Below are 20,026 nucleotides of genomic sequence, written 5' to 3' on the forward strand. Positions count from 1 at the left end.
CTGCGTTGCATTTACTGCGTTTGGAGCTGTGTGCATGAAAATAAGTCTCTTTATGTCTTTATTTGCTGCACCTTTTAAGGCTAATTGAGTTAGAAACTAAACTGTGTTTGTGCAGGTAGAAGAGTCCGTGTGTAGATTTTTGTTGGTTATTGCTGTTATGAGGATGAATTTTACGTGATAGTATACTGAGATTGCTTAAAAAGAAAAAGGATGCTTGCTTAATATCAGTTAACTGATTTTTAAGTTTTAAACTGCCAAAACCTTCAACCTCTGAAATTTCTGTCTTCAGACTTCCTTGCTTTAATTGTTGTAGTAACTTTCTGTTAGTTAAAGAGATCAGAAGATCCTGAAACCGAAATGGCTTATGTAACTACTGTGCTCACTGGCTCATTTCAGTTCATCCTGCATTCTGAAGAAATGTCTTTACCTAATATTACACTGTGTGCAAAATGCCCAGTTATCTTTGCATTGTAGTCTGCTTCTGTTTCCATACACCTTCCAATACACAGCTCTGATAGGATTGCTTAAAACCATGGAATCATAGAATGATGCAACATAATTATTTGTTTATTGCCATTTTGCTCTTGTTAAATAAACACATCCTTTATTTAAGTGTAGGTAGTGTTTTCATAACAGTCTCGGTGGATCCAACCTTTTAGGACTGGTCCCTGGAGAGTTACAACATAGCGGAGGATCTTGGAATGCTGTCTGTGCTATAGATTGAGGAGTCTCTAGGGCCATCAGTCCAGCACCTTTACCAATCATTAAGCTCACTTTAAAACAAATTTAAAAATCAATAACCTGGCATTTTCCAGTCCATTTTAAAGGACTATAGCTAGCTTGCTTTGTCCCTTATGAGAAAGTTGCTTATAGAATTCCTGGAAAGCCAGATATTTTGCATGTTTTGCATTATGAATTATTAAGGCACTATACTGACTTTTTCCTCTGCTCAGTGTAGGTTTAAAAGGTAAGAAACCACTGCTTTGGAGGAAAAGTAGAATTACTGTTGGAAAGCTGATAGTAGAGTTTGTGTAATTCTATGTAGAAGAGCAATCCTCTTCCAGATGGGTCGTTTGTTGTGGCTTAATTTTTAATTTCCAAACTAGGTAAATACTATAGGAACAAAGTATCTAGTTCTAGGATAGATAGAAACAATATGAAGAAACTGTATGGAGTAGACAAATTCTACCTTGGCAGCATTTTGGAATGCGGCCTTGCACAGAGTTTCTTAAAGCCTGGAAGTCCTTGTTTACTAATTACTTTTTTTCTACCCCCCTTACTGTTACATATCTATTTGTCGAATTTTTAAAAAAAACTTTTGAGGGAAAGTAATGCTTCATGAATAATCCTTTATTTTGAGCATAAGCCACTGGGATGATTTTGAGATAATGTAATGTTAAGTCTGAAATGTATGTGTTATTTATAGGTAAGTTAGTGTTAATAAATATTAATTAAATCTTGGATTAACACAGCTGCTAAGTAAAGAACGTTGCTTGCAGTGTTTCCTGAAACAGCAAAATCTGAATAAAATGGCAATAGGAAGAGGCAAAAATGTTCCCCCTCAACTGCTAAATGTTAGGATTAGTATACTTTAATCAATGCCAATTATATAAACCAGCTTTTTTACATGTGTAAATCCATTAGTGACCACGCTCTTTGTTTTTTGGCTAGCTGCTTTTTGATTCTACTTCTGCAAAAGCTAAAAGAAACGTTACGAATTTGCAAATTCATCTTCCTGAAGATAGGGTGATGGTGTATGTGACATGCTGACCACAACCTCCCACTGGTTAACATGTAAAAGGCACTGGTAAAGGAACAGAGTTCTTGGTGGCTTCGTGGTTCCCATCTAATATATTGTAATTGTGGAACTTTAAACTGGACATAAATTAATGCAAAAGTTATAGTTAAAGGTAAGGTTGGGATGGATGCGTGTGAAACAATATTAAGTGTCTTGATATGGCCAACAGTTTTGATTCTGCGTATTGAATTTGTTTTTCCCTCTCCAGTACTGCATTTTTACAGTAGTTTACATCAGAAGAATTGCAGGTTCTCCATCTGAAGGATGGAACAAAATAATGAACAGATCCTGTATTGAATATAATTAACTGCAACTAAGTCCATACTCAGGGCTTTCTGATAAAACACTATTTCATGTCTTTGGCCAGCAATCTGAATGCATGTGTTCCTGTATCAGTGGAACCTGGAGGAGCTTGATACTTTAATTCTATCCTATAATATGATCTATCAGATGGTGATGGTACCAACATGTTGCAACAGCACTATCCATCCTAATTGCAGGGTCCCAGTGAAAAGTCTACTGTTCTGTCAGTGTTTGCAAGCCAGGCTAGTAGCCAGGGACAGGGCAAACCTAGAGCACCAATAAGGAACACTAGAGAATGGCAAAGAGAGGTCCAGGGTCTAAAGCTGAATCCTCTCTGCTAAAAGGTGGGTGAGGGGGTGCTGGTTACTACAGCACAGGTGCAACAGGCTGCTGCTGTGACACCTCTTGACTTTGTAGTGCAGGAAAGTTTGACACTCAGATTTTAGCTACTTCTCTTGCCTGTTCCAGTGTGGTAACTTTAATCAGCTACGTATCAGAACTCTGCATATAACTTAGAGAGGATTAATTTTATTTTTAAAAAGTTTTGTTTATACTTTTAAAAACTTCCAACCAATTGGCCTTTGTTGTAATCTGAATCCATTTATTAATTTTGGTCTTCCTTTTCTGAGCTCAAAGTTTTGCCTTCATCTTAAATGTGGTGCAGCTTGCAGCCTAAAGGATAAATTTCAACTGCTTTTATTACTCATCTGGGAAAAGTAATTCTACAGTCAGTTTTCAGATCATATTGTAAGAAGACTTATTTGTAGTAACTTCAAGTTGTGTTCCTGTTACTGAGTAAAACTGGACGTACTGGAAACTGGTAGTATGGCATCCAAAACTGAGCCAGGTAGGCACATTGCTATTAAATTTGCAAGGTAAAATTATGTAAAAAAAAATGATTATTTTTTCTTACCTTTCAAATAAGGTAAAATAACTATAAATGGAATTACAGTATTGGATTTTTGGTTTGTTCTAACAAGATAACCTGTCTGATTCCTCTTTTACCTAACCAGTGGACTTCTGTAGTATGGTAAGATGAATTCTATATTGACTACTTCATGGTAGGTCTTAAAATTGTATTTGATGAACACTTCAGGAGAGCAAACAGACAAAAGCTGGAGCTTTGAGAACATTGTAACAAGACTTGTGTTGTAGACTTCTGCTCTATGCACACCATCTTAGATCTACTCACATGTAGCTCTTTCTTTGCACTAACTTCAGTAACCAAATACAGGTTGGAATCAAAATATTTAACATAATTTACATTACTATGTAAAATGCTGAATTAATACTTATTAAGTTCCTCAGTGCAGCCATAACTTCACTCAGAGTTCAGACATGTAAATCAATTATTATTAACTTGCAATTTTAACTTTAGTAAATAAGTATCAGTCATTTTTATGTTCATTTCCTAGAAACTTACATACAGCTATACTTTAATATTTTACACAACCTATCAGCTTTTGAAGAATAGCTGGTGTATAGCTAATTTGTGAAAAGTTATGTATATTTAGTGTCAGATTAGTGCTGCACTTCCTTTCCTTCTTATTAGCTGAGTAGCTTTATTGGGCACAAAGTTGTTAGATGCTTATGCCTTATGGCTTTATTGTTGAGGCTGAAACTAGTGTGAAAACCTGAAATTTTGAGGATGGTCACAGATTCAAACAGGAAGCAATGACGTAAACTTCTTTCAGAGCTTTTAATGTGCACTATAGTGAGATACTCTGCTTGCCTGTTCAGAAATTCGTGTCCTGTTGCCATTTGTTCTTTTCATTAACTGGAATTTTTCCACCTAACATTTTCTTTCTTCTTCCATTTTCCTTCCATTCTTAAAACTACCCTCTAAAGTACTCTTGACTACTTTTAGCTTAGTAGGATTTTAACATAAAATGCTTTTCCATTGTTCAGCCCTGACAAGCTGCAGCTTCTGTGAAGCAATGTTGTACTCTTGTCAGTAAATACACAAGCTTGGTTGCCTTGTCTTTGGCAAAAGAGAAATAAGGTCTGGTGACTTTACTCTGTCACTTGACCTTACAGTTAATGTGCTTTAACTGCTGTAACATAACTGGCGTGAGTATACAGGCACCGCAAGATTTCTACTGTGGGTTACGTGCTCTCAGGCCACACAAGGAGCGCTAGTATTTCGTACAGGTTCCCTTTGATTAGACACTGAAATGTTAAGTGAAAGCAACTTTTGTGAACCATTTCTACTATTCAAGAGAGTATCCCACTTCAGTAGGTAGTGCTGAAGAAAAGTTGTTACTGTATGTGGAAAAAAAAAAAACGTCGAAAGCTTGGACTGTTATGAGTTTCCATTAAGTAAACTTGATGTTTCAGAAAAACTGACTAAGATAAATCTTGAACTAGTTGTTACTTGTTTCAATGTAAATCACATACTGGGGAAAAAAGGAGGAGGTTCTTTGTAGTTTGCCACTCTTTTAATTCAAACCAAATGGAATTAAATGATTTATAAACTGCTGAAGTTCTGCGTTTCATGCACTACCCCTCTGTACGTAATCACATTATATATATCACACAGCAGCTGTCTCTGCTTCCTGTTGGATGTTGCAAGGCTTGTATGTGTTACCTAGATTACAGGAGTGGTACAAAAGATTAGAATTGACATGCTTACCCACAAACTACACTGGCAGACCACAAGACACCTTTGGAGACAAAAGCAAGTGGTTTCCAGTCTTACAGACTTTGTGATTTAGGACTGAAGTGCTTAAGTTTAAATTGTACTTCAAGTGAAACTTTGTAAAGTTTCTTTGTCATACTGCTAGCTGATTTCCATGTCTCTTGGAATGCTTTAATGAGTTTGTTTTGCTGTGAGATTTCGGTCGTTTATTTGTATTACTACAGTATTTCAAATGCAGGCTTCCTTAATTCTTATGACAGTTTTCATATTAAAAACTAAATTCTACCCAATATGTATTCAAGTCCACAAAAGCAAGTAGCCTCTACAATTTGGGATTGCAGAGCATTATTCCATAAGGCTATGATTCTGCTGTGTATTGGCCATCTGCATTAGGGGACAGCTTTATGAAGGGGAGCATAGAGGTAATATGTGTAATTGAAAAACGGGCTACTTGCTGGGGTTTGGGAAGAACATTCCGGGAAAGTACCACCTCATATTTGCCTATTGTTACATCATTTCCCAGGCATCTGATATTGACCACTGTCAGAGAAAACAGAGCTAGTTTTCTCCTAGCTGTTCCTCCATCATGAGATGTACTTAACAAATAATGGCTTCAACTATTTTGAGAGGAAGCAAGCATGACATTGTTTTCTAATGTGCAAACCTTATGCATATGTGTTTGGTATCTGAATGAAAACAAAAATCCTGATGTTAGTGTGGCACACTGTGCCAATTAGAAAACCAGCAAACAGCCCTGTTAGCAATATTTCAGCATAGCTCATGGAAACGAACAAGACAGATGACTGGAGCATTATTGTTTTGCTGAAATAATTTTTAAGGCTTTTAAAAGGCTATAATAGTAACTTTAAGTTAAATTCTTGCATATTGACAATGCAGAAAAGGGGAGATTTTTTTAAAGTATTTTCCATTTTCAGCATCTGAAAACTTGAGGGCTATTCAAAGTAGTAGTGACCAGTAGTTACCTACTCTTCCATTCCCATATACATATAGCTTATCTAGGAATGGATTTGATATTATGTTTCAAGAACCTAATGCAGTCAGTAAGATTCTGATATAGGTGTTATCACATGGTCTGATCTTGCTCCTGGTGAGCTAACATTTTAAGATTGGCTTAATGAAAAGAGATATAAAAGTTGGAGATTAAATACTATGCTTTTAAAAGATTTTTGCTTGTGTAAATAAAATTCAAGACACTTTAAGTAATTACTTTGAGGATAAATAATGCATAAGTTATGACCAAAGGAGCAATTGGTAACATGGCTGAATTAAGGATACATTTTGCAGCTTAGGTTAGCTTTCTAGGCTTTCACTGCTGAAACTAAAATGGAGAAGGGAAAGTAAACTGTAGCCATCAGTGTGAAGGATTGAAAAAACCACTTACAGAGGCCACATAATATAACACCTAAATAAAATTCAATGCAGTATAGTACCCAGGAGGAAAGTTTAAACCATATTAACAGTTCCTTTGGTCTTAAATACCATAAACTTGTATGGTAGGTAAGCTGTGTTTAAAAGCTGCCAAATTATTCTCTCCTTGATTTTTTTATTATTAGCTAATAATCATAAATCAGTATGGTGCAGTGAGTGGTTCTGGTCCCCAGCACAGTTTCGTCCAAGTTCTCCCCCAAGCAGATGAGGGAGTATCTTTACAAGCAGTTAAATGATGACTCTTGAATTGGCCATAGATGAGCACAAAATGATGCTGCTGCTTGTGGCCTACTGGAGTAGCACAAGATGGGTTGGCTGCTTCTAGCAGCATTCCTAGAAACATTCCCTCCTGTTTCTCTCACAATAATAGCATCTGGGCTTGATGGTGGGATACCAGCAGGAAGCATTATTCCATTCCTCTGTTAATTTCATTATGAGGCTTCTTTTGAGTCAAATACAGTGCTTACCAAATCAATTGTTCTCTTATCTGAAACACCACTAGACTACATTCAGAAGCAGGGTAAATAACACTGAGCTTCATTCTGCTGTGCTTAGCCTGCTGGTGTCCAGCTCCTTGGTTTGGCTGTGCCTGTGCTGTGTTGCAGTCATGACTGCAGTGTAGGCGCATCTTTAAGTAACTTTTAAAGCTATGAATGAGTGGTACAATAGCTTTGCATGATGGAGGTAGGAGGATTAACTGGGGAAAGTGAATTCCAGTTGAAGTTCAACCTACTAATTCTTTTTTTTAAGTTCTCCTCCAAAAGCATATTTATAGGGTGATGGCTAGCAGTGGATCAGATCATATGGGTAATGAGAATGAGAGATCGGATTTATCAGCATGTAGATATATTGGAAACAGAAACAGGTAAGATTTCTTTCATCAGAACTAAGGAGAGAACAGCAAGTCCAAAAAGGCCCAGTACTCTTCCTGTAAAATGTATCATTAGATATAAAGCTTTTCCACTCAGTCTCTTGACAACTTACTTCCCCCTTCTTTCTTCTGGAAGAACTGTACTATTTGCTTTCCATGTAGTACAGGCAGATGTATGTTCATCTCTTGGCAATTGTCATTTTACTTCCTTGTTTTCATAAAACTAGCTAATCTTTGTGGTATTTATTTCAGTCAATTTTTACATTGTTCTCACTTCATAGTTCTCACTAAAGCTGTAGTGTTTGTTAAAAGTACTGTATTAACTCTTGCAAAGCACTTGTTTCTCAATACTAACTAGAATCACATTAACACCTTCTGATAGTTTGTTTTACTAGACAAAAGCTTTCAAAATATGTGGCACTCTATAAATGTTTTCTTACTTGATAAGAAATGTTGTCCCTGAAAGGAAATATGTTGGCCCTCAAGATTTACAAAATAAGCATTTCAACTTGTGGTGGAAGTTTGTAGCACAATAAATCATGTGCTTTTCTTTTGCCGTATCTTGCAAGCACAGTTGGACAAGAGACCATCAGATTTTTCCCTCCCCACAAGTAAAGTTCTTGCAAGGCTGCTGGACAGCTAAAAATGTAGTTGCTTTACTAGTACGTGTCAAAGTTACAGAGCCTCTGTGCTGGCAGAGTCTGATTTAAGTGGTTGTGGTCAGTCTGAGGAACCTGTGATGTGATAAGATAGCGTTTGTGAGGTCATGTGGTTTGCAAACACCCAATCTAATGTAGCAGCTTTGTCTACACAGGATAGTTAAATATATACTGTATGCTTTAGAAAACTAAATTGCTTTATTCCTTTAATTCAGCTTGTCCTTGAGAGTCAGAGATGTTCTATAGGCTTGATAATACCAAGATTGTTACAGAAGTGTGAGACTGAACAGATTGGGAGTCTTAATTCTCCAATAACTTTCTCCAGTTTAGTTAACCTGCCCTTAATAAAACAACCAGCTTTAGAAACTGTCTGGCTCAACTAAGCAATCAACAAGCAGAAGTGCTATTGAACAATGGAATCCCTGTATATTTTATGAACATCAGTTGTTTAATTAAATTAATACTGAATGAGTGTAATTAATACAGACATGTTACACTTGCCCAAAAAGGTAGGATTTATTCCATAATGATGGTACTCCATTCCACAAATCTTTGGCCACAAAACTCCACCTTCATCTTTGTATCAGGTAAGGTCGATTCCTCTCCCTTCCCCCAAGTAACGCCACCATCATCAGAGTATCTACCATCCCTCACGAGAGTGAAAGAAACCTCTGAACGTGAACAGTGTAACCAGGACAGTGATGTAGTCTGTCCTCAAATGGAGTAGCTATGACTTTGTTCACCTCCACGAGGGCAGCAGTTTTAGGTATGAATTTTAAGTGTTTCACTGCCACTATTGACAGATTTGATTCACTGATAAAATAAATGAAGGTTAGTGATTGTTCTCTTTACAAATATTTCCCCCCTTTTTTTTCTGACTACATCCTACTGTGTCAAAGCTCCAGATCTGTCTCACTGAATAATAATATTCTAGTTCTTGATTGCAGCAAGAGAGCTGAATTTAGCTAGATATACTTACCTGTACTAAGTCCCTGTTTAGCATTTGTCTGGATTGCCAAAGCAAGTAAGCTGATTATAGATAAAGTAATTTAATTATCATGGCAATAATGCTCTTCTTTTGAGTACGGAAGCTGTGTGACCTGTGTGCTGTACTAATTAGTGCTATGTCAGGGTCTATCCCTTGTTTCTGCCTGTAAATCAAGTTTTGGGGATTGAAAAGTGGAGGGATCGAGGTTCTACTGGTTTGCATTTATCAGAGTAGTTGTTCCTTGCAAAAAATGTCGTTTTGTGTTAACAACCATACACAGGTGCCATCTATGTTAGAAGCAAGCTCAGGAGACAAATACTATGTATTAGCTTGCAATATGTCTCTGTAAATTTATCTAAATATAAGTGAAGCAAACAGTGGAAATGTGGTGGAAGCCCCTCCTAAAATTCTTTTATTGCTCTCAAAATTACAACCAGCACAGATGGAAGCAATTTCTGCAATCAGGCAAAAATAAGTGTTACTTAGTCCATTTTAAAATGCTGAGTTTAACTCCTGCTTTAAAGGACAGAGTAAAAGTGTGAAATGTTCATTTCCTGTAACTGTTGCCCATAATGGGTATATTTTCAGTCTCTGTATCAGCCAGTACGTTCTAGTTAATGCTTGAGGTTTCAGTAACTTTTGTATTTATAGATGCATGCTCTAGGAAGAAGGAGCATTGAGATTTAGGTAATTCCTTGAATATAATAGTTGCAGTATGTTTGGTGTGATTATGCCACTATTTTAAAATATTTTTGTTGACATGTCCTCACTCCAAAGAAACACTTTCATTAGAACTTATTGTAGGAAGAGTTTCTGGGAACTTTCCTTCCACCTACCAACTAGCTATTAATAGAAACTTCCCAGGGCTAAGTCAGCTTAGAACTTTTTTTGGAATTGCATATAATCTCACTACAACAAACTTGTCAGATCTTAGAAAAATTCCCTCAACAGATAAAATCTGACTTACAGTTACCAAAGACTGATTTCTTTTGAAAATAGTTTAAAAGTTGAGTACTTCCTTAGCTATTTCAGTTGCATATTTGATACTGAACTTCAAAGTTTAATTTGATTACACGGCACTAGATCAAAACCAGATTCTTTAACCATGTAGTGCAGTGATCAAAAAGTCATGACCTCCCATTGATCGCTTTATTGGTTTCCTGTTCTGATTCACTGGAAACCTTCTGGTCTGAACACTTGTTGCTAGTTTAATCTTTGTCACGTTTACAATACAGCAGACTCGTCTATGGTAAAACTGATATACAACAGACATTTAACATCATATTTCCTTTTGGCTCAAGTGCTCTTTAACTGATAATGTTGAAAAAACACTTTTTATAAAAACTTAAGTCAGGAAATGTAAGAGTACATTCAGAATAATATGGAATAAATAGCAGGACAACTGGAGATGAGCTTTCTTTTAATGCATTAAAACTATTTTATAGATTTCATTTAAACTTCCTGACATCTATAGGGATTTTGTAAAGCATATTGTATTACTGTGAGACTGAATATGACTTACAGAAGCTGGCAGTTTAAAACAGAGGCTGAGTATTTAAGTGCTGTTAAAAAAACCAGAAGCCTGAAATGACTCAGTCTTGGAAATTTCTTGCTCCTCTTTTGCTTTTCACTTTTGACACACTGCAGTGGTTTCGAGTCTGTCTAGTGATATGGTCAGCAAAGTTAATTTGAGATAAATATTTCAAGTTGTATACCAGTGTGGTACTCTGGGTCATCCTTTTAAAAGTATGAGTTTCAAAACAAAGGTACTTCTTTCCTTAAACAGGAGAATTTAGTAGTTAATCACATAGATGAGCTTGGATTCCAAAGAGTTAATGATGTGTTGGGGCAGATTCACCTAATGTTGTAGTACCTCATGACTGTTGCTTTTAATCTGACTATAGATGACCAAAAAAAAATTTAAAAATCTCAGTCTGGACACTTCTTGGGGTTCTATGTTTTAAGAACAGCAGCAACAAAAAAAGCAGCCTAGGTCTGTTCAGGTATATAATATTATCATTCAGTGGTGTTCTGGTTTGGGCCCATAAGAGGCTTATCAAGCCTGGAGTTACTTACTCTGACTTCTGATCAGCTTCTGTTGTACTGTAACGAGTGGATAGATAGATCCACTGCCACTATAGATGCAGATAGATCATACTGCAACTATATTAGACTGAATTCGATTTATGAACATCAGTTGTACTGTTTTGAGATAGTGCTGATCAAGAAGTTCAGATGCATATGAGACCCTGGAGACAACTGGATATGGACAGATGCAGTCTTCCTACCATTAAGTTATGCTGCAAATCAGCCTTCTTTGAACCCTTCTGCCATACTGAAAGTAATATAAAATTAATTTTCTCTAACTGCTTCTTTCTGCTTGTTGTAAAAACCCTAACAAATCAAATGAACTTTTCTCCAAAATTCATGTTATTACACTTCAAAATAGTCCACCAAGTCATCTAAGAATTTTTGTCAACTGATTTTTATCTTATGAGCATTATAAATTTGTTTGGAGGGCAGATAGGGTAACGCTAGCAGAAAACAAATACAGCTCTGAACTCATTTGTACAAAGCAGAGTTAATTTTCTTTCGGGAACTATTTAATAGTTTATATTCTTTAGAAATACTATTTTATAGAAACCACTAATCTTCCACTATTTTAGAATCATTAATGCTTATCACGGTTCATTGTTGATTGTGCAGGTTTCCTGTTTTAGTCATGCTAAACTGAATCTCAAATAAATAGCCAAATGGGCTAAGATGGATCCCAGACAGTCTTTGAGTATGCTGGAGTGCAGCTTGGCTCCTACAGGGACCAACTAACAACTTCATTGCAAAGGTCACTGCTAGACTCCCTAAAAATCAGCATTTGGTTTATTTGACTGAAACTAATGCTGGATGAAAATTTTTAGATGATGAAATGAATTTCCACATTTAAAAGATATCAAAGACAAAACTGTATCTTAAAAAAAGAAAGCCTCCATGATAAATTAAATGTTTAATTGTGATTTATTAACTACTAAGGAAAGGAAGCAATTTTGAAAACAGATTTTTAAATGCTCTCACTGCATGTTATTTGTAAGCATGATCAAGACACTTCCTTCTTTCTTAAGTCACAGTACCTGATGCACTGGAATTTTTTTACACAGCAATTTCAGTTTGCTTCATCTTGCTAAACTAATCTAATTTGTTAAACTAGACTTTGATTAGAATCTTGAGTGCTGCCTTATAAACATCACTTTTGGGGGTAGGGGGAAGGCAAAAGCAAAGACAAATCATAAAGCTATGTAATGGTGCTTCCAGACAGCTAAACCCCAAATTTATGTCAAATCCCCACCCAGAACACTTCAGGCTAACTTTATTATTTGTAGTTTAGGTGAACTACAAGGGGGGAAAGTATTTTTGGCCATGTTAGTGTTGTAGTAGTTTTTAATGCATTTACAAATGTATTCACTTTCCTCCTTATGTCCATGACTCTTCAACAACCCATTAGAATGTGCTGAACAACTTCATTTCAACAAAATCTAGCTAATTTACTGTTTTGGTTTTTTTCTTAATTTTGACATGAAATTAAATTTCAGGGAAAAGAGCAGTAAAAGGAACAGCATAGTAACACTTCCTATTTGAGAATATAATTGTCTATTGTATCAATTTCAAAATTAGTTAAATCTTAAGCTGAAGGAGAACATTTTTAGGAAATCTGCAAAGACTCGGAGTTGTTCTGGAAGAGTTTTAATATTAATATTTTAAATTAAAAAAAAAAAGACAACTGTGTGAAAGCAATAAATGTAACCCATTTCCTGAATTTCTCTACTAAGGATATCTTGGATTTCTTCCATGCCTGCCTCACAGTGAAAGGAAAAAGATGGTTCCACCCATTCCATTTCCCCCATCCCCCCTTTTTCTTTTTTAAGAAGTTCCTTGCATATCTTTTGAGGTCTACAAAATGTATTCTAATTCAGTTTTTAAATCTCTAGGGGCAGATATGGCATTGGAGAAACCAAACGGCTTTGGTAGGAGATGTGGAGGTAGCTATCTCTTGTAGCTTTTCATATGGATTTCGGGGAAGAGAAGCTCATACAGTCTCTCTTAGCTGTTGTCTTTCAGTGAGTCCATGGTATTAGGGCTTCTCCCTCAGGAGGGACAACAGTGACTGGGTAACAGGAGCAAGTTGAGTAAATGAGAGCTCTTGGATTCAGTATCTTTTTGGTCCAGTTGGTTTGGGCTACTTGAATCATCAGTAATTTCCAAGAAAGACCCTTGTGTGGCATCTGATATTTACAAGTCAATAATCCTAATTATGGCTGCATTTATAGCTCTGGCTTTAGAAAAAAAACCTTAATGTTAACTGAAGTGAAACAGGAAATTCACTGACACTGAAATAAAAGCCACAACTTTTGAGCTTTGTCCTAGTACAGTTACAATGATAACACATTTCTAATTTAACATATCTTTTTCAAATTTATTTTAAAATTTGTTAGAGAACGTGTCACTGTTTCTAAACAAAGAATGTTGTTATATTTAATGTGTTGTTGACTTACTTTACACATAATAATCTTATTTTATATATAATCTTGAGAGCTATAAAAGTTGTCAGGAAGCCCTCAAAACACTATCCTCTGTCTTTTGCATAGGATCCACATGTTTGAGTAGAAACTGTCTCATGCTTGAGAAAAATGAAGAAAGTATTTAAAATTGGTTTGTTTTTACATTAAACTTTTTCTTTATTGCAGGATGTACTAAACCATACTTAGGGTTTTTTTACATCTCAGACTTTTCAAAGATCAATAAGCAGTGGCTTTCATTAAAATGCTCTGATGCAGTTCTGTCACAATGCATGCCTAGGAATCCCTTTCATGTAAGGAAGCAGGTTCTGTTGGGGAACTTCATAAACCCTGTTTGCATTGTAGCTGTACAGCCATTCAGCTTGCTAAGAGCTGTTTTAGATGATGGATTGCTAATATTAGTTTCTGCAACTATTCGTTTAGCTCTTGATGTCTCCATTTGTGCAGTGTTCATGTTGCGATGGTTTCAGTATGAATGTGGCTCACTGTGGAAGTACAACTGTATTTAAAAATGGGCTTCAGAGAGCTTAAGATATCTAATGATTTGCTTGCATTAATGGAAGTGAAAAAGTTGCATGAAAAGGCCTGCAACCTTAACATTGTTCAGTCTTTTTGTGTGCATGTGAAGAAATGCTTCTGCAGTGTAGTACCTACTGAACATAATATTTGTCTGGACTGATATTTGTGTCCCAAATGATAATGTACTTTCCATTAATTCAGTTTGAGATGTTGCAACTACTTCATTTTCTGAGATAAGCATTTTTCCAAAAGAAGTTACTGTGAACTTTTTAAAAGGAACAATGGTGGACTTGTGTATGCCTTAAACTGGAGTGATCTTGTCAAAATGGGAGAGGGTCAGCAGTAAGTAGCAGTCAACTGTTACCTATGATAAGAGATCCCATTAGATGTTGTGGACCATTAGTTCCAGGAATTTTTAAGAACTCCAATTAACTTGCTTTTATTCATGTTAAATGTGATAATAACTTATTTTTAAAATTGGTTAGATTTTTTTATTTCTGAATCTCTCTTTCCATGTTGCCAAGTTGACAATGTTTTTCTGAATTATGGGGCAGGTATTTGAAAATGCTTATGACTTGTTTCTCTTCAGCTAAACGTGGTTAGATCATACTTTCAGCAACATTCTAGTTTTCTTTTGAATCATGTTTGGTTTTTAAGCAGGAAATCTTACTAAGACTTCCTACTGTTACTAAGGTGGAGGCAAATAAAGAGGGAACTCTGATTTTTAGATTCCTCTTGCTATAAATAAAAGCACTGAGAATTCAGTAACTTTATTTTTTAAATAAAAATTTAACATACTGCCTTCTGCCAAAAACCAATTTAATTTGCTCAAGGCAGAGGTCATATTTTTATCACATTTTTATCTCACTTATGTATTGCTTGCTTGTCCTACCGTGAGTAGATTTAATATTTATGAGCAAGCTGTGTTAAAACTCTTCTCTACTACTTCAGAATTGAGTAAATTTCAAAATTAGTTACTGAAGCCTTTTAAAGGGAGCAGAAAGTAACATTTTAGTTTGACTTCTTTCCACCACTGAACTTCTAGCTTTAAAAAAACTCACCAGTTACAACATAAAAATGTTTCCCAGAGCTTAAGTAGAACTCTATTTCACAAAGTCCCACTTGAAAATTTGACCTATGTTCTCTACTTAAAAAACAAAGGGGCTTAGAAAATACAATTTGCTTGCAACTGACTAGCACCATTCAAAGTATTCTATGATTTAACATGGAAGAACCTTTTAATTGCACTAAAACTTCTAAATTTCTCTTTACTGTCTCTCCTTCATGCCTGGCTTGATGAGGCAGTCACCATCAGGTAAGAAAGTTTATTCTGAGGTTCAAGGATCTGACTGTTAGCCTTTTTTCAGCTCTTCTGAATTTGTGAAAGTACACTGTTACCCGTTAAAGAGTATGTACAATTGAAGTCTTTCCATATGTTGACCAGTAGGACATACATTTTGTCTTTAAAATTATTAATTCATTTTAAGGCATAAGAAGGTGTATAAATGCAAGCATTATTATTAAGATTCTGTTCTTGATTTGGCTGGCTTTTGAATGGATAATGATGACATACATTTTGGTAACATAATGTTATTAACCCTCTGAAATGTCATAAAGACCATGTGAATGTGCTGTAACGAAAACTGGGTTGAAGCTGCAGTCATCTAGACAATATGACCTGAATTTGAGAATTAAAAGCAAAACGTGGGTTTACCAGACCTGTTGGTTTGTTTTGTTTTGTTTTTTTGGCAGATGTGATCAGATTTGAGATTCTTGCAAAACTGAAGTAGTAAGAAACAGCTAAGGTTCATTTGAATGTCAGTTGTCAGGGTGACAGAGTTCTAGTTCCCTTCACATGAAGGAGGTCCAAGTTCTTAGTCATATTTACTATTATCTTGATATGTTTGGCTAGACAAGTGACAAGATCATGGCATAATGCTTTTCTTCCTACTTTAAGCTCTTCTTCTATGTTCAGATAAAACACCGATGGCAAGAATCTCAGTAAGTCTCTCTTAGAAAGGTGACAGATGAGCTTCAGTGTGAATAAGGTCACGAATCAATTGCAAAATCTAAGCCATACCTACACAATGGCAAAGACAGAATTGGTAGTTATAAATTGGAAAAGGTATTTTTGAGTTGTTGCTGGAAGTCCTCTGACATCATTGGCTCAGTATGCAGCAGCAGCCAAAACAGACAAGACAGAAGTTGGGCATCAATAGAAAGTACACTAAAAACAAAATAAAGGGGTTTATATTGCCATTACAAAGCCTTGGTGCAGGGCTGGTCTCTACACCTCAAGATGGATGTAGAGAGTTTAAAGAAGGTCTGTAGGGAAGTTAAAGGGCAACTAAAATTGTCAGTAGTCTTGAGCACTGCGTGTTTGTGAGAGGCTAGAAAGGCTTGGGAAAGGCTCATCTGTTTTAGAGAGAAGGCTGAGGGAGGTGTTGTGATGGAAGTTTCAGAATCATGACTGCAGAACTGCTTTTCACTACTTGTTCCTGCATTTCTAGAATTTGGGGGCAATTCCTGAAACAAGTAGGAGATTAGTTTAAAACAAATAAAGGAAATTCTGGAACTGACTGCTACAGGAAGCTGTGGAGGTAGACAACAAATAAAAAAAAATCGTCATGGACAGCTGGTCTATAAATGGATGCTGAAACAGCTGGGAAGAGATGCACTCTCATATCTGCTACAGCAGTTTCTGGACAAGTGGGTAGGGGCTTGCGAATATGAAGGGAATGGATGGCAAAAATTGGTCATATTCACATGCTTTTCCTTAAAAACAAAACGAGAGTCCTGTTGTCACTGGTGGAGTCAGACTACTAGGCGGATGGACGATTGCCCTGAGCCAGTAGGACACTTACGTTCCCATCTTGAAAAAAACAATACTGCTTTTTCTGTCAGAAGTGCAGAGCCTCACTTGCAAGACCGTAAAGTTATGTGAGAGCACAAAACTCTGCATTTTAAGAAACCACTATTTTTGAGCGGCAAGCTGGCATTAGCCACTGGTATCTGATTGCATTGGAGTGCATGCTGTCTACAAGTTGTTCCAAATGCTTTCAGAAGCCTTACAAAGTCTTTCTGCTGCAACAGAAATTGCAGATAAACAGGCTCCTTCAGAAATGCTCCTGAGCAAATATTAGATCGAGGCGTCCCTGAAGTATCTTCAACTCTGAAACTACACGAAACTGAAAATAGTGCACAGCTGTTCCCAACCTATTCTGCTGGATACTTTTAATTTCTTGAAGATTGCTTTCATCAATGTTCATGTTTTTTTAAAAAAATAAATAAATAAAGATGCAAATCAGATTGTACCTTCAGTTGAAAAACAACTTATTTTAAATATTTTCAAGATAAAAGTGACAGATTTCTAATTGTAAAATAAAAGTAACATTCTGTTGAAGACCAGGTTTTGTGATAAATTAATGTACTGACCTTTAATGTAAAGGCATTTGAATTCAAATGACAGCACTTACATTTTTAACAAGTGTAGTGTCATTTTGGCAGGTACGAAGTATTTAAATTTCTCAAACTCAGAATGGCTGCCATAAGAACAGTCGTATGCTTACCACTGCCCGTGCTTTTCACACATCATTGAATTGTATTCTATCTTTCAGGTTGGAAGGGACTCTGGGAGGCCTCTAGTCCAACTGCCTGCTCAAAACAGGATCAACACTGAATTCAAAGCAGGTTGCTTAGGGCTTTGTCAGTTGGGTGTTGAAACCTACTGAGGATGGAGAGTCCACAGTCTCTGAACAACCTGTCCTAATTCTTAACTAGCCTTGTAGCAGTTTTTTCCCCTTCATATTCAAACACAACCTTGTGTTTTGTGTTACGATCAATGTCTCTTCTCCCACCATGCACTTCAGTAAAGAACCAGTTCTCTGTCATCTTAAGGCATAAGCTCCTGCTCCTTAACTGTCTTTGTGCCTCTCCACTGAATCTACTCATGAGTATCTTGTACTGAGGAAGGAGTGAGGTAGCAAGTGCAGAACAGGACAGATGCAGTGTAACAAGTGCCAGATGAGAACCAGTTCCCATGATGTACTGGCTATGCCCTTGTCAATACAGCCTACTGTGCTGTTAGCCTTTGTCACTGCCTGGGGACACTGCTGATCCATGTTTAGCCTCCTGTGTGTCAGGACCCCCTGACTGTCTTTTTCAGCAGTGTTGCTATCCAGCCTGTTGATCCCCATAATACAAACCAGTGCTATGCTATGGTGTTTGCCCGTGCTTCTGGTTGAGATGGCCATTTCTCAAGCAGACAGAGAAGTCATAGAACTATGTAACCATCGATAGACTTGTCACATATATTCTCTACAGGATGTTCACGTTTCTTCCCAGCAGTCTGGTTCCCCTTGGATGTGAGGAGTACTTGAGGAAAAGAGCAGACAAGTGTAAAGCTGCAGGTCAAAAGAAGTGTTTATGGAAGGTCACAGATTTTTGTTATTCTCATGAAAGGATGCATAGATAGCAACATGCTGTTTTCCAGACTTACTTTAGAAATTGTCAAAGGCTGCGCATATTCATGATTTTTTTTCACCAACAGCATTTTCCACAGACTCTCATTTGGTGTTTGGAAAGGCTGCTGCCTTAAACCATGAAGCCATGATTTTGTCATGTTACATAAATACAGTCATCTAAAGGTATCATGTTGAAGTCTTCAGGAAAACAGTTTAGCTCATTGGCTTGGCTCTCTGAATGTTCAAAACAACTAATATTGATTATCAGCGTTATAGTTTCTGGTGAACCAATGGCTTAACTATGCAGACCCAAAAGCATATGATTTCCTACTCTAATTTGAAATTTGTAGTCACTTGTACAGCAGAGCTTTTTTTCTGTGGTGAGGGTAGAGAGAAATTGTTGGGTTTTGGTTTTGGTTTTCTGTGTTTTATTTTCTTAGTGACTAAAATTGATAGCTGTTTTGGAAACTTCATGTGGCAGCTAATCTGATCATATTGCAGGATGTTTTTAGGGACACAAGAATCTCTGTATCAGGCTTTCTGTATCTAGGTATAAAAGGTAGTAAAAATTATTCCAGATACATGTTACTATCTAGTAGCTAATATTTGGCATAAGCTGATTTTGCTTACATCATGAATTACTGTGCAAGTTTAAAAGTTCTTGTTTTGCTTGCCTTTACATAAGCAAGTTTCTCATGAAACAACTGCAGCCTGTGTGTATATGAAGAAAACGCAAATAACATTAGTACGTGTAGCTACAAGCAAGGTTTAGATCTACAGCATGTACCCATATTCCTAACGGGGTTGTTTTGATATACACTAAAAGCTGGAGCTTTTACATGTTGTTAACATCCGATTTGATGGCTTCTAGCATGATTATGACTCTTGTGATCTTTTTTCCAATCCCTTTTTTATTGTAATCCTTTGTACAAGCCCATGGTAAGTACAGAGATTTTTTTCCCCAAATGGACAGGTAAAATCTTCTATTAGTGTCAATAGCAAGGATCTACATGTACTTTTTATTTATCAAAGTGTATATTGCTTCAGATTTCTGAAATGCTGAATCTATTTGTGTACAGCAGCTCTTCAGGCTTTTTCTTCTTTCTGTTTTCTAGGTCTCTGTTACTGTGAAAAGTGGCTTACAAAATAGCACTCGGTGCATCTCCCTTTTTAAACTTCCTGATGTCACTCTAGAAGCTTCTGTAGTGCATTTTTAATGTTTTTCTGCCTCCTTAGGATTTTTTTATCTGAATACTCTTAAACTGTTGAACTGACCTTGAGGTAGTTGCTACTAAAGGCTAGCAAAAGTGAAATTCTAAAAAAAAAATAAAATAACCCCAGGAATGTCTTCTATAAATTGCAGTTATTTTCACTAAACTAACAGGAGACTTGCCAGAATTCAGAGCTTTAGGTTTTACTTTTGAATAGCTTGAATGCATGGTTGTAATAGTTTGTCACTCCACAGTCCATTCTGAATTAAAACATTAACATATCTGTCCGTGGCTGACAATCATTTTTCTTTTTCACTTTTCTCAAGTGAGAAGTTAGGTGAGAAGGGAAGGAATGGAGCTGTAACAGTAAGATGTGAAGGTCAAAAGTGCTGTCAAAACAAATAGGCCACTCTAGGAAACTAACTATAAACCATCCTTGTGGGGATATTAAAGATGCAGTAAATAGCCTGGAGGAATCTGTCATTAGTGGTCTAGGTACCTTCATTATTAAGTCTTAAAATTAAATACTCTGGGGGTGGAAGGAGAACTTTGGAAAATT

At 36.4% G+C, this 20,026-nt stretch overlaps 1 protein-coding gene across 1 annotated transcript in view; it reads left to right on the plus strand.

The window, feature by feature from the left end:
- The window catches only part of LOC104525660 (EVI5-like protein), a 72,268-nt gene that overhangs the window by 50,750 nt on the left and 1,492 nt on the right, over positions 1-20,026 (plus strand). The gene's annotated exons all lie outside the window — the stretch shown is intronic.

Source organism: Antrostomus carolinensis, unplaced genomic scaffold (assembly GCF_000700745.2).
Source record: "Antrostomus carolinensis isolate BGI_N321 unplaced genomic scaffold, ASM70074v2 scaffold9095, whole genome shotgun sequence".
Taxonomy (NCBI): Eukaryota; Metazoa; Chordata; class Aves; order Caprimulgiformes; family Caprimulgidae; genus Antrostomus; species Antrostomus carolinensis.